Here is a 15,328-nt window from a genome sequence, read left to right on the forward strand (position 1 = left end):
GCTCTGCACACAGTAAGCGCTCAATAAATACGATTGAATGAATGAATGAAGTCTTCTGTCCTAGAGTTGGCTCAATTTAAGTTGAAGGGAGATTAACTGGGAGAGATCAAATTGATAGGAACAGAAGTGCTGTGGGTTTGTTGGAATTGAATACGTGCTGAGGTGGTGGTTAGGACGGTGAGACCTAAGAAAAAAAAAGTAAATGGGGAAGAACTCCCGGAGGAAGAGGGATTTCAGAAGGGCTTTTAGACAGAGAATTGTGGTCTGGCAGGTATAAAATGTGAGGGAGCTAAAGGCAGGAGAAAGGGCATGGAGTCAGAGAAGGAGGAAAAAACCACACATCACATTGCACCTGTGGCATTCCATCGGCTTCGGGACCGGCTTGAAGAGCGAACCTCGGAACGTCTCTGTAACGTGCAGGGAAAGGGCAACATTCCCCTCTGAATTGTTGTGGTCAGAAGGGCTAGGGTAGCAGGGAGACCTGACGACGGCAGGGAGTTCCAGGAAGACGGGTGCGGGGGCGCACAGAGTTCTGGGGAACGGCCAGTTCCTGTTTGTCAGGCAGCAGATGAAGCATTAGGGTAAAGTTCAGGTGCCGAATCTCTGTGCGACTTTTGCAAGTCCTGCAAATTTTCCTGCAGTATTTTATGGCAGATGAGCCCTCACATCCTGGAGGAAAACCCAACCCAGTGCACCAGGGCCCTGAAGGCCTGCTTGACCTACTCGTTCCGCAGTGTGTACATGAAGGGGTTCAGTATGGGGGCAACGGAAGTGTTGAGCACCGCCACCCCCTTGGTCAGTTCCACCCTGTCCTTGGCAGACGGTTTGACGTACATGAAGATGCAACTGCCATACGTGATGGAGACCACGACTATGTGTGAGGAGCAGGTGGAAAAGGCCTTTGTCCTCTGCTGAGCTGAGGGCAGTCTCGGGATGGTGCGGACAACGGCCGTGTGCAACGCGGTCATTAGTGCCAGGGTGACCAGGGTCGTCCCCAAGGCCAGGAGGAAAGCCATCCGCTCCAGGTAGCGTGTGTCTGTGCACGAGATCCTCATCATTGGGTAAGAATCGCAGATGAAGTGGTTGAGGATGTTGGAGTCGCAAAGGTCTAGCCGGGCGACCATCACAACCGGTGGGAACACGATCAGATAACAGGAGAGAAAAGAGCAGAGAACCAGAAGGGTGCAGACACCCTGGCTCATGACGGTCGTGTAGTGCAACGGCGGGCAGATGGCGACGTAGCGGTCGTAGGACATGGCGGCCAGGAGGAAGCACTCCGTCATCGTCCCCGCCCCCGCAGAAAGATGATGAAGAACAGCTGAGCGAAGCAGTTGGAAAAGGAAATTGTTCTGTCTCCGGTGACGATGGTGACCAGGAAACTGTGTATGCAGGCGGATGTATATATGTATATATGGTTGTACATATTTATTACTCTATTTATTTATTTATTTATTTATTTTACTTGTACATTTCTATCCTATTTATTTTATTTTGTTGGTATGTTTGGTTCTGTTCTCTGTCTCCCCCTTTTAGACTGTGAGCCCACTGTTGGGTAGGGACTGTCTCTATGTGTTGCCAATTTGTACTTCCCAAGCGCTTAGTACAGTGCTCTGCACATAGTAAGCGCTCAATAAATACGATTGATTGATTGATTGATTGATTGATGTAAAGGCGATCTCCAGCAAGGAGAAGCTGCGCAGAAATAAGTACATGGGGGTGCGGATATGGGAGTCCAGGAGGGTAAGGGTGACAATGGTCAGGTTGCAGGTGATGCTTAATGCGTAGGTGAGGAAGAGGACGAGGAAAATCAGAGCCTGCAGGTGGGGATCATCTGTGAGCCCCACGAGGATGAAATCTGTCACCACCGTGCCATTTCCCATGGTTGATTGGTGGCATCAGCCGAACCTTTCGGAGCAACGGGAGAGATGGGGGAGCTGAGGGCAGGTGCCAGAACAGCATAAGATGGGGAGAAGAGCCCTTGGACCAAACAATGAGCGATTCCCCCCCCGCCCTTGGACGGTCATCATCATCATCAATCGTATTTATTGACCGCTTACTATGTGCAGAGCACTGTACTAAGCGCTTGGGAAGTACAAATTGGCAACATATAGAGACAGTCCCTATCCAACAGTGGGCTCACAGTCTAAAACACAGTCTAAAACCACGGTCAGTGGTTCAGGCTCCGGCTGCTGCACAACCAAGCTGTATATACTTTGGCCAGAGAGGGCGTGGGGAAATCCCCCCGATTCTGCTCCAGGAGATCCATCGGCCTTTCCTAGGTGCCAGTTCTTTGCCCACGCTACGGGTGAGCCCAGCCTCCCCTGAAAGTTTACGGTTCCTCTGGCAGCGAGGATCTCTGTGGATCCCACCGTTTTGTATATTCCTCTCTATTTCGACTGTCTGCTTCTTCTCTTCTGTCTGCTACTACCTGGTTGAGATAATCATATCCAGTAGCGCTGATCCATGCAGCCTAGAGGGGCCTCTAGGAAACTGGGCCGTCGATGTGGTCCACTACCTTCCATTACCTCCTTCCAGCCTCCCCTTTCTCTGACTCCTTCTTCTCCTCACAAATCTACATCTCTCTACCTCTCTGCAGTCTCGTATTTCCACGTGCCTTACAGACATCTCTTCTTGGATGTTTACCATCACCTCAAACCTGACATGTCTAAAACAGAACTCTTTATCCTCCCACACAAATTCTGTCCTTCCCCTGACTTTCGCATCACTGTAGATGGTACCACCATCCTTCCTGTCTCACAAGCCCGTAACCTTGGCGTTAGCCTTGACTCCTCTCCTTCACTCAATCCACACATTCAATCCATTACTAAATCCTTGCGGTTCGACCTTCACAACATCGCTAAAATCCGTCCTTTACTCTCCATCCAAACTGCTGCCACATTAGTCCGAGCAATTATTCTATCCCGTCTTGACTACTGCATCAGCCCCCTTGCTGACCTCCCTGCTTCCTCTTCCCACTCCGGTCCATTCTTCACTCTGCCACCCGGATCATTGTTCTACAAAAACGTCCAGTCCGTGTTTCCCCACTCCTAAGGAACTACCAGTGGTTGTCTATCAACCTCCACACCAGGCAAAATCTCCTTACCATTGGCTGTAAAGCACTCAATCATCTTGCCCTCTCCTACCTTCCCTCAATACTTTCCTTCTTCAACCAAGCCCGCACCCTTTGTTTCCCTAATGCTGACCTTCTCACTGTACCTTCTCATCATCAATCTCTCACCCACGTCCTACCTCTGACCTAGAATGCCCTCCCTCTTCATATCTGACAGGCCATTATTCTCCCCACTTTAAAAGCCTTTTTGAAGGTACATCTCTAAGAGGCCCTCCTTTCCCCTTCTCCCACTCCCTTCTTCGTTGCCCTGACTTACTCCATTTATTAATTTTCTATCCCAGCCCCACAGCATTTATGTACGTAGCTGTAATTTTATGCATTTATATTGTCTTTTTCCTCCTCTAGACTGTAAGCTCGTTGTGGGCAGGGAATGTGTCATATCATTATATTATACTTTCCCAAGTGCTTAGTATGGTGATCCACAAACAGTAAATGCTCAATAAATATGATCGCCTGACTGACTGTCTCTTTCTCATCTCATTACGACCTTTCTCCTTTACCTCCGCATCCCCTTCCTTTCTCCTTCTACAGCTCTTCCTCTTCTTTCTTCTCCTTTTGCTTCTCGTTCTTTTCTTCCCCCTCACCTTCTTTCTCTTCCTCCCTTCTTCTGTATTCCTTATCCCCCCTCCCTCTTCTCCTTCCTCCTCCTACTCCTGGTCATACTACTTCTTCTTCTTCACTTCTCTGGTGGCCTTTCCTAACGGGAGGTGGTTATACCCAATCCATGAATTATCCTGGGTAATTGATGAATCAATTACAGCCTTAAAAAAGCGTGCCCTGTGTGCTAAGCACCACCTGAAGTGCTGAGTTGGATTCAAGATGGTCACATCAGACCCAATTTCTATCCCTCAGGGGGAATTAAAGTCTAGCTTATCCTCATTTATAGAGGAAGAAGCTGAAGCTCAGAGTGGTGAAGTGTTTGTCCAGGGTTAGCTAATAAACCAGAGGGTGAGCTGGGACTAGAAGCCAGGCGGGACTCCCAATCTCGTGCTCTTTTCACTAGGTTGTTCTGCCTCCTTCTGAAAAGTGAAGACAGTCCATCACATATACGAACTGAAGGCTGACCTGACTGGGCAACTCCACTAACAGCGGGCCCGGTACTCCAAGGTGGGAGTAAGGTCTTCCTTCTGTTCCATGTGGAATGACATCTGCCCAGGAGCCACCCCAACGCCCGTTCGGGGAGATGCCAGTGGCTCTTGTTCACCTGATTTACACAGACCAGTGGCCTCCTTTGCTGGACTGAAAAACATGAAGGAGGCTGGGTAGTTTAGAGGTAGGACTGGGTTCTCATTCTAGATCTGTCCTTTACCTGCTATGTGACCTTAGAGAAATCCCTTCGCCTCTCTGGGCCTCTGTTTTCCCCTCTGTAAAGTGGGGATGAGGTTTGAGTCCAGTGTGGGACAGGGAATATATCTGCTATGAATGCCATTCATCTACCCAAGCTCTCAGTAAGTGCCATAACAACAAAACCAACAACTGCAACTAGGGCAACAACAATGATGATAATGGTGATAATAAATAATATTGATACTTAATGTCCAGTGTCGCCCCTAATAACAATAAAAATGTCTGTGAGGGTTCTAGAGCCGACGAAGGCACACGAGTCAGCTCACACGAGCTCCCCATATGCTTTAGAAATGAAGAGAATGAAAGCAGGAAGAGCATAGATGAGAGAAGGCACATACTCACTTTCCCGTGATCAGGCTCGTGATGGCGACCCTGAGAAGGTGAACTCGGAAGGCACCAGAGGAGGGGACGGGAGGGACCAGGTAGCACTTTCCAACATCGCCACATCCAGGCCTTCTCCTCTGACCCCCCTCTCTGTCCCTTTGGTTCGTCGTTAAGTAGACCCTCTCTTGGGCGGTCCATCCCAGGCCAGCTGAAGGTCGGCTCCTGGCCCTTTATCCCCACTGCAATTCCGAGACGAGATCCGATCCAGAACCCAGAGTGACAGGGCCCACCCCAGGTGACCTTCCCATGCTCCGGACCCTCGGGGAGTGGTTAAGACTCTTAGAGATCACAGAGAGGAGGTCCGCTCCCTCCTCCAGCACCGGAGTAAGGAGTAGCAATAGCGCCTAGCACTGCACTAAACACTGGGAAAATTACCCATGGAAGAATTAAACCCGGTCCCTGGAAACTTTCCTATCTAATCATAATTAAGCAGAAGGATGGCGTCGAAACCACAAAGTCAATCACAAATAAGACAAGAGCAACAGGAGACGGTGGCCAGAAGAGAGGTTTCAAGGCTACTCGTGGCCCGCATTCCAACAGCCGCAACAACAGACCCGGTTCTCCGTGCGGGGAGTCGGGTAACTGAAGGCTGGCAGGGCAGGAGCCAGCCAGGTTTTATCCGCTGTGTTTGTGATCAGCTCCCGGGGAGCAGCGCTGAGGAGCGCTAATGAGTCTACACCGTTATCCTCGGTGGTGGCCAGTGGAGACTGGGGCCCGAGGAGAACGGGGCCGGGGGGACCTCGGAGGGCAGGGTCGGGGGCTCAGCACTTAGAGATGAAATAGGGACTACAGGGACCCAGTCTGGAGACCTTGGCTGAGTTCCTCTCCAGGAAGGGGCAGCGACACCATCTTTAGCCTTCGGGAGGGGAGAGGCTCATCCATCAGTCCGTTGCTGCCCCACTCTACATCAGGACCTTCTGGCTGGGCCCCTATCTCTGACTCCATCAACACTGGTTCTCCTCAGGGACTGCGCTCAGGGATTCATAGCCACCAGTTCTTTCCCAAGCCCATCCAGGAGGAAAACACACATTCCCAATCCATCGAGAGCATATACGGTGTCCAGACCTCTGTGCCAAACTCTGAGAAAATAAAAATTAAAAATAGAGGTAGAAGACATGGTCTCTCTCCTCAAGGAGTTTACAATCTAACAGGGAGAGAAACAAAAAATGAATTACGGATAAAATAGGAAGATATATTTATGGGACAGTAAGGGCTTAAATAGACGATCACATACTGCAGTAGTATTAGCCATGAGGGCCTGCTGGGAGCAGTGAGCTGTACAATTTCTTATACAACCAACCGGTCAGTGGTATTTACCTGGTGGATATTGAAAGGTGCTAAATTCTTGAGAGAATGCAATAGAGTAAAAATACATGTCCCCTGTCCTCAAGAATATTTCAATCTAATGAGGAAGGAAGGTACGAGAAGAAGAAGCAATGTAGGCTAGTGGAAAGAGCACAGGCCAGGAAGTTACAGGAACCAGGTTCTGATCCCTGCTCTGCTACTTGTCTGCTGTGTAACCTTGGGCAAGTCACCTAACCTATCTCTGCCTCACTTTCCTTAGCTATTCAATGGGGATTTGATAACTATTCTACCTCCAATTTAGACTGGTCTTAGTGTGGAACAGGGACTGCGTCTGACGTGATGGTCTTGTACCTATTCCAGTACCTAACACAGTGTCTGGCACCCAGTAAACGATTAGCAAATACAACAACAATAATGATAATAACGAATGTAGTAATAATTTCCCACTAGAGTGGTCAGTTTAAATAACTGAATGTACATTTGAATAAAGATGAATATGCAAGTGCTGAAGATGGGTTTAAATAAAGTCATATATGCTAGATATGGCTCATCTTAAAATGCTGAGAGAGTACCTGAGAGAGACTAAATTGATATGATTAGAAGTATTAAGGATAATTAGTATTGAATAAGGGCTGAGGTGGTGATTAGGAAGATGAGACCTCGATGAAAGAAAAATAAGTAGGCAAGGACTCCTAGAGGAAGAGGAATTTCAGAAGGGTTTTAAAGTGAATAGTGGTCTGGCAGGTATGAAATGGGAAGTTGTTCAAGGTAGGAGGAAGGGCATGGAGCCGGGGTCAGCGATGGGAGAGTTGAGAATGAGGCATGGCTATTAGGTTAGTTTGGAAGGCGCGAAGAGTGAAAACCGGGGTGTGGTGGGAGAAGGGAATGCATAAGCAGAAGAGTGAGAATGCTGAGAGATAGTCTTGAAACTCATGGTCAGGAGTTTCTGCTTGTTGTGAACAGGAATGGATAACAGTCGGAAGGATTTGAGCGGTGGAGAGACTTGGAACTCCCTCCTTTCCCATGTCAGACAAGCCACAGCTCTCCCCACGTTGAACACCCTCCTAAAATCTCATCTCCTCCAACAAGCTTTCTCCAATTAATTTCTCACTCCCCAGAGCCATATCATTCCTTCAGCCAATTCCAGCACATATGGACTTATTTATTCCCTCCTCTCTACTCATGTATATATGTTGGATCATATATATATATATATATATTTGATTAGCATCCTCCCTGTCTCACAAGCCCATAACTTTGGTGTTATGCTCAACACATCTCCTTCATTCAGTTCACGGTGCAATGTGCTGTATTAACCACTTGGAAACCTGAATGGACGTGCTAGTTCCGATTAATTTCTTCCCTGATTTCTCATTCCACCAACTGTCACTTTATTATTCCCTTCACTTAAGCATCTTTTTAAACATACTCACATCTTTATTCTCCATTTCCTCTTCCCACCTGCAATCAATTGTAGTGTCTGTCTTTCCGGACAGGTTACAAACTTCTTGCGGGCAGGAATTGTTTTTATCAATTATGTGGTCCTCTCCCAAGAGCTCAGTACAGCCTTCAACAACCAGTTGGTGCTCAATCAAATTATTGGTTGATTGACTGGTCGAGACATGTTTGTTGCCAACAAATAGTTCCCACCTGACCGAGGAAGAGAGACTGGAAAGCTAATGGTGTAGATGCAGGCAGGTCAGACTGGTGGAATTGTTGGAATGAAGTGAACTGTAGAGATAAGCTGGATATGGCTGCTCAGGTAGAACTCTAGCAAATGGGTATTTTGTCCCCATTTTACGGTTCACAAATGAGAGAGTGGAGTTTGTAGCCTTGCTATTCTAGTTTTTCTAGCCAGTTTTTGATCAAATTATTAAAACAGCAGGATTGACGTGATTCCAATAAAAGCTTAAAATGTTTGATGTTTTATTGCAGAACCTTCGGTGTGGCCTATCCTCTTGGATCTGCACCCTTTAAGCATGTAATCATCACACACCCTCAGCATCACTGCACTAAGGTATATATCAATAATTTCTTTCTTTATATTAATGTTATTATATTAGAGAAGCAGCGTGGCTTAGTGGAAAGAGCACGGCCCTGGGCGTCAGAGGACGTGGGTTCTAATCCAGACTTTGCCACGTGTCGCTCTGCGACCTTTGGCAAGCAGCTTAACTTCTCTGTGCCTACTTTACCTCATTTGTAAAATGAATATTAAGACTGTGTGCCCCATGGGGGACAAACTGATTACCTTGTTATCTACCCAGGGCTTAGAACACAGCGCTTAGAATAGTGCTTGGAACATAGTAAGTGCTTATCAAATACAATTATTACTATTAATGTCTGTCTCCCCCTCTGGATTGTAAATTCCTTGTAGGCCGGGAACGTGTCTACCATCTCGTTGTACTGTACTCCCCAAGAGCCTAGCTCAGTAAGCACACAGTAAGTGCTCAATAAATGCCATCGGTTGATTGACTGGAATACTGTGGCCCCCGTGTTGCTTGACTTCTCCTTCTCATCCCGCCTCATCACACTTCCCAGAGGAAAACCCAACCCAGTGCACCAGGTACCTTGAAAGCCTACTGTTTTGCAGGATGTAGATGAAGTAGTTCAGCATAGGGGCCACAGAGGTATTGAACACCCCTGCCCCCTTGGTCAGGTCCACCCTGTCCTAAGTGGAAAGTTTGATGGACATAAAGATGCAGCTGATATATGTGATGGAGACCACTACATTTATGGGAGAAGATGGAAAAGGCCTTTCTTCTCTTCTGGGCAGAGGATGGATGGAGCAGGCTAAAAGTACGGGAGACCGTTTAGACCCCTGCGACAGGAGATGGACTTCTCTACCTTCTGCAGGAAGAAGGGTGAGGGTTTTATTCTCTTTGGTTCTCAGTCGGCATATGGGGACCAAGCGTGAAACTAATGAAAGTATCTCCAGGGATGAGTCCGGGGACACTACTGAATGGTAGATGCTTTGGTGGCTCTGGCTGTGAACGTTTAATACTCGGACTGGAGACATATCCGGAGGGATGGGGCGCGGCCACAGCCATTCTCAACCAGTAATCCCTAGTCCAGGTAACTAAGAGGAGAGTAAGCAAGGTGGAAAAATGGGGATCTCCCTTCTCCCTTCTGCTAGGTCCAGAGGTGGTGAAGTATTGGGCTGAGTTTCTCTGGGCTCAGTGCTCCCTGCACCTTTCCCTGAAACTCAGTTCCCTTGTAGAACCTCCACTCTCGCATCGAGATGCTCCCGTCCAGACCAAATAGGATGTCAGGTCTAGCAATTATTTGCTCAACTGGCAAATCAGTCATTCAATGGTATTTATTAAGCACCGACTGCTCAAAGATCTCATGGCATTTATTGACAGCCTAGAGAGTGCAGAACAATCCATCCATCAATCAGATGGCATTTATTGAGCACATACTGAGTGCAAAGTAATCCTTCAATCAATTTGTTTGCATTTATTGAGGACATACGGAGTGCTAAGAAATTCATCAATCAATCAAATGGAATCTAGTGACTGCCTACTGATTTAACTCTAGGCACTGTATTAAGTGCTTGGGAGAGCACAACTAAAGAAAGACACCGAGTTCCTGCTATCCAGGCATTTCCAATCAAATAAGGGAAACAGAGAAAAATGATTTCCAAAGAGTGGGAATCAAAGTAAGAATAAGGATCAGGAAGGAAGCAGAACAAATAAGACAGATTGGAATGCTGTTTTTTGGTTTTTGGTAAGTGCTTACTATGTGTCAGACACTGTAGTAAGCGCTGGGGTACATGCAAATTAATTATGTTTGACCCAGTCCCTGTCCCATATGGGGCTCACAGTTCTAATCTCCATTTTACAGATGAGGTAACTGAGATACAGAGATGAGCCGTGACTTGCCCAAGGTCACACAGCATACGAATGGCAGAGCCGGGATTAAACCCAGGTCCTTCTGACTCTCAGGCTTCTGCCCTATGGACTAGGCTACACTGGTTTTCTAATGACAGCTCAAACCCCTGCCCAAATAAGAATATATCACTATAATTAAATCTAATGTTTACACATACATACGTGCTGAGATGACAGGAAGTGGGAATGAGATGGGGCGAGCAAGAGGGTAGAAGTGTAAGAGCAATAGGATAGTATCGAGAGGTGGTGAGCCTTTGGGTTCCCCTCCGCCGACGACCAGTGAAATCAAGTGACATCAAAGATCTAGGTGCAAGCACTCAGCTAGGACACGGAAGGAGACTTGGAAAAACACACACACACACACACACACACGCACACACACACACACACACACACAGCACCTGTGATACTCCAACAGCTTCGGCACCGACCTGCAGAGCGAACCTCGGAACATCTGTATCGTGTGGAGGAAAAAGGAAAGATTCCCTTCTAAATGGATGAGGACAGAAGGGAGGGGGTTTCAGGGGGAACCTGGCCAAGGGAGGGGTTTACAGGAGGGCGGGTGTGGGGGCACACAGAGGGCTAGAGAACGGCCAGGTCCTGTTTGTCGGGCATCAGGTGAGGCTAATGTACAGGCACCGAAACTCTGTGGTCGACCATTTGCGACTCCTGCAGATTTTCCTGTGGTATTTTATCGCAGGTGATCCCTCAGTTTCTGGAGGAAAATCCCACTGGGTGCACCAGGGCCCTGAAGAACTGCTTGACCTGCTCGTTCTGCAGAGTGTAGATGAAGGAGTTCAGCATGGGGGTAACAAAAATGTTGAGCACCGCCACCCCTTTGGTCAGTTCCAGCCTGTCCTTGGCGGACAGTTTGATGTACATGAAGATGCCAAATGCCAACTGCCAAATGTCATGGAGACCATGACCATGTGTGAGGAGCAGGTGGAAAAGACCTCTCTCCTCTGCTGAATGGAGGGCAGTCTCAGGATGGCGCAGATCATGGCTATGTAGGACGCGGTCACCAGAGCCAGGGTGGCCAGGAGCGTCCTCAAGGCCAGGAGGAAAGCCATTATCTCCAAGAACAGGGTATCCGAGCAGTAGAGCTATAGCATGGGAGACGAATCACAGATGAAGTGGTTGATGATATTGGAGGAGCAGAAATCATGATGGAGGAGAACAATGAGTGGCGGAAAGACGACCAGGAACCCAGCCAGACAGTAGCAGAGGACCAGCAGAGCTCAGAAGCCCCGGATGATGACTGTCGTGTAGTGCAGGGGCTGGCAGAAGTCGACGTAGCGGTCGTTGGACATGCGGCCAGGAGGACGAACTCCTTCATCAGCAGAAAGATGATGAAGAACAGCTGAGTGAAGCAGTTGGAAAAGAAAATGGTTCTGTCTCCGGTGAAGTTGTGACCAGGAATCTGGGAATGCTGGCCGATGTGAAGGCGACCTCCAGCAAGGAGAAACTGCGCAGGAGGAAGAACATGGGGGTGCGGAGGAGGGAGTCCCGCAAGGTGACGGTGACGATGGTCAGATTCCCGGTGACACTTAATGCGAAGGTGGATAGAGAAGAGAGGAGCCTGCAGGTGGGGGTCATCGGTGAGCCCCACGAGGATGAACGCTGTCACCCCCGGGCCGTTTCCCGTGGTTTCTTGGTCTCGTTGACTGGACCTGTTTATGCAGCTGAAGGGAGAGGGGAAGTGAGGGTTGGCACAGAAGCAGCCTGTGACCCAGGTGGAGTGACCAGGAGCAGTGAACCCCTGCTCTCTCCCTTCCTTCATTCAGTCGTTCATTCATTCAATCGAATTTTTTGAGGGCTCATTGTGTGCAGAGCACTGTACTAAGTGCTTGGGAGAACACAATATAACAATAACAGACATACTCCCTGCCCTTAATAAGGTTACTGTCATTCAGCAACACTAGCTGCAATGTACAAGTGCTGTGTCTCCCCCGTTCTAGACTTTGAGCTTGTTGTTGGGTAGGGATTGTCTCTATTTATGGCCGAACTGTACTTTCTAAGCACTTAGTACAGTGCTTTGCACACAGTAAGCGTTCAATAAATACGATTGAATAAGTGAAGTGTCCAAAGAAGAGTAGGCGGCAGTGTCTTTGAACTATCTACCCCATCAGCCTCGTTTCTTATTTTATTGTCCTTAGTTTCAATCTTTCCTTTACCAACACTTTTCTCTGAATTAATCCCTCTCCCCTACAGTCTCCCCCGCTAGACTGTTAACTCCATGAGGACAGGGACTTTTTATGGTATTTCTTAAACACTTACCATGAGACAGGCACTGTGATAAGCTCTGGGTAGATACAAGGTAATCAGGTTGGATACAGTCCATGTCCCAGTGGAGCTCATAGTCTTACTCTCCATTCTACAGACGATGTACCTGAGTACATGACTTGCCCAAGGTCACACAACAAAGAAGTGGCCGGGCCGTGATTGGACCCAGATCCTTCTGACTCCCAGGTCCGGACATTCTTAACTCTGTTTTACTCCCCCAAGAGCTCGGAATCGTGCTGTACACGCACCAATCAAGTAGGTGCTTAATCAATTCTCACCTTCTAGTTATCGCCCCATCTCCCTCCTACCATTCCTTTCCAAACTCCTTGAACGAGTCGTCAACACGTGCTGCCTCGATTACCTCAACACCAATTCTCTCCTCGACCCCTCCAGTCTGGCTTCCGTCCCCTACATTCCACGGAAACCGCCATCTCAAAGGGCACCAATGACCTTCTGCTTGCCAAATCCAACGGCTCATACTCTATCCTAATCCTCCTCGACCTCTCAGCTGCCTTCGACACTGTGAACTGCCCCCTTCTCCTCAACACGCTATCCAACCTTGGCTTCACAGATTCCGTCCTCTCCTGGTTCTCCTCTTATCTCTCCGGTCATTCATTCTGAGTCTCTTTTGCAGGCTCCTCCTCCCCCTCCCATCCCCTTACGGTGGGGGTTCCCCAAGGTTCAGTTCTTGGTCCCCTTCTGTTCTTGATCTACAGTCTCTCCCTTGGTGTCCTCACTCGCTCCCACGGCTTCAACTGTCATCTATACACTAATGACACCCAGATCTACATCTCTGCCCCTGCTCTCTCCCCCTCCCTCCAGGCTCGCATCTCCTCCTGCCTTCAGGACATCTCCATCTGGATGTCTGCCCGCCACCTAAACCTCAACATGTCCAAGACTGAACTCCTTGTCTTCCCTCCCAAACCCTGCCCTCTCCCTGACTTTCCCATCACTGTTGACGGCACTACCATCCTTCCCGTCTCACAAGCCCGCAACCTCGGGCCATCCTCTACTCCGCTCTCTCATTCACCCCTCACATCCAAGCCGTCACCACATCCTGCCGGTCTCAGCTCCGCAACATTGCCAAGATCCGCCCTTTCCTCTCCATCCAAGCAGCTACCCTGCTCGTTCAAGCTCTCATCCTATCCCGTCTGGACTACTGCATCAGCCTCCTCTCTGATCTCCCATCCTCGTGTCTCTCCCCACTCCCGGATTGTCTTTGTCCAGAAACGCTCTGGGCGTGTTACTCCCTTCCTCAAAAATCTCCAGTGGCTACCAATCAACCTGCGCATCAGGCAGAAACTCCTCACCCTCGGCTTCAAGATTCTCCATCACCTCGCCCCCTCCTACCTCACCACCCTTCTCTCCTTCTACAGCCCAGCCCGCACCCTCTGCTCCTCTGTCGCTAATCTCCTCACCGTGCCTCGTTCTCGCCTGTCCCGCCGTCGACCCCCGGCCCACGTCATCCCCCGGGCCTGGAATGCCCTCCCTCCTCACATCCGCCAACCTAGCTCTCTTCCTCCCTTCAAGGCCCTACTGAGAGCTCACCTCCTCTAGGAGGCCTTCCCAGACTGAGCCCCCTCCTTCCTCTACCCCTCTCCATCCCCACCGTCTTACCTCCTTCCCTTCCCCACAGCACCTGTATATATGTATATATGTTTGTACATATTTATTACTCCATTTATTTATTTATTTTACTTGTACATATCTATTCCATTTATTTTATTTTGTTAATATGTTTGGTTTTGTTCTCTGTCTCCCCCTTCCAGACTGTGAGCCCACTGTTGGGTAGGGACTGTCTCTATATGTTGCCAACTTGTACTTCCCAAGCGCTTAGTACAGTGCTCTGCACACAGTAAGCGCTCAATAAATACGACTGATTGATTGATTGGTTGTTGGAGGGGCGCGGGGAATCCCGGAGGTATTCCCCACCTGTTTTCCCCAGAACTCATCCAGGACCCTGCTGGCTTTTGCTTTTGGGGCCATATCAACGCTGTCGGGATCATCGGCGTGGATTATGGTTTGTGCGGATGAAGGAGTCCTACTCACTGAGCAGGGAAGCGAGAGACTCTGAAGGCCGAGAGTCAGGCTGGTTTAATCCGCTCTGTTCGCGATGGCCTCTGGGCAAACGGGGGCGAAGAGCCACAGCCGAGCTGCGGGAAGCCTCGGGGAGCACTAATTAATCTATGCCGTTAACCACGATGGCACACAACAGAGACTGGGGCCCTTGAGAAACAGAACGGAGAGCAGAAACAGGTGCTCAGAGCATAGAGGCGAGACGAGGGCTGCTGGACCTCAGCCTGGAGACCCCTGGCTCGGTTCTTCTCCTTGGAAGGGCAGAGACACTGGGTTTATCCTGGGGTAGGGGGTGGGGAGGGGCGCTCTCCCGAGAGCCCAAATTAGCCACAGCAAATTTTCCAGGAAAATATGCATGTTTTCCCTCTCCTTCCATTTTCTCCAATGTTAAGAAGTGGTAGAAAGCTCCAGAGTGACGGTCTGATTTGGGTCAGAATTTTGGGCAACAGCTAGCACTTCCTTTCTGCGATACTATCTAGAGTATCACTAGAACATCCTCATATCAGAGCAGCAGCGTGGCCCAGTGGAAAGAGCACAGGCTTTGGAGTCAGAAGTCATGGGGTCAAATCCTGGCTCCGCCATTTGTCAGCTGTGTGACTTTGGGCAAGTCACTTAACTTCTCTTTGTCTCAGTTACCTCATCTGTAAGATGGGAATTAAGACTGTGAGCCCCCATGGGACAACCTGATCACCTTGTAACCGCCCCAGCGCTTAGAACATTGCTTTGCACATAGTAAGTGCTTAATAAATTACATTATTATTATTATTATTATTATTATTATTATTTCGCTATCTTGAATATCACTGGATTATTTCTGTCCCTCTATCCAGTCTATCCCTCTATCCCCCTGTCCCACACTATCCAGTGCTGGATCTAGAAGCAGGGGACGTGGGAATTGTCCAAGGTTCTGAGA

General features: G+C 48.9%; 1 pseudogene; it reads right to left on the minus strand.

Annotated features, from left to right (window-relative positions):
* Nucleotides 1-662: 662 nt before the first annotated feature.
* On the minus strand, nucleotides 663-1,880 carry LOC119923006 (annotated as a pseudogene).
* Nucleotides 1,881-15,328: the final 13,448 nt, after the last annotated feature.

The sequence above is a fragment of the Tachyglossus aculeatus genome, unplaced genomic scaffold (genome assembly GCF_015852505.1).
Source record: "Tachyglossus aculeatus isolate mTacAcu1 unplaced genomic scaffold, mTacAcu1.pri scaffold_136_arrow_ctg1, whole genome shotgun sequence".
NCBI classification, from domain to species: Eukaryota; Metazoa; Chordata; class Mammalia; order Monotremata; family Tachyglossidae; genus Tachyglossus; species Tachyglossus aculeatus.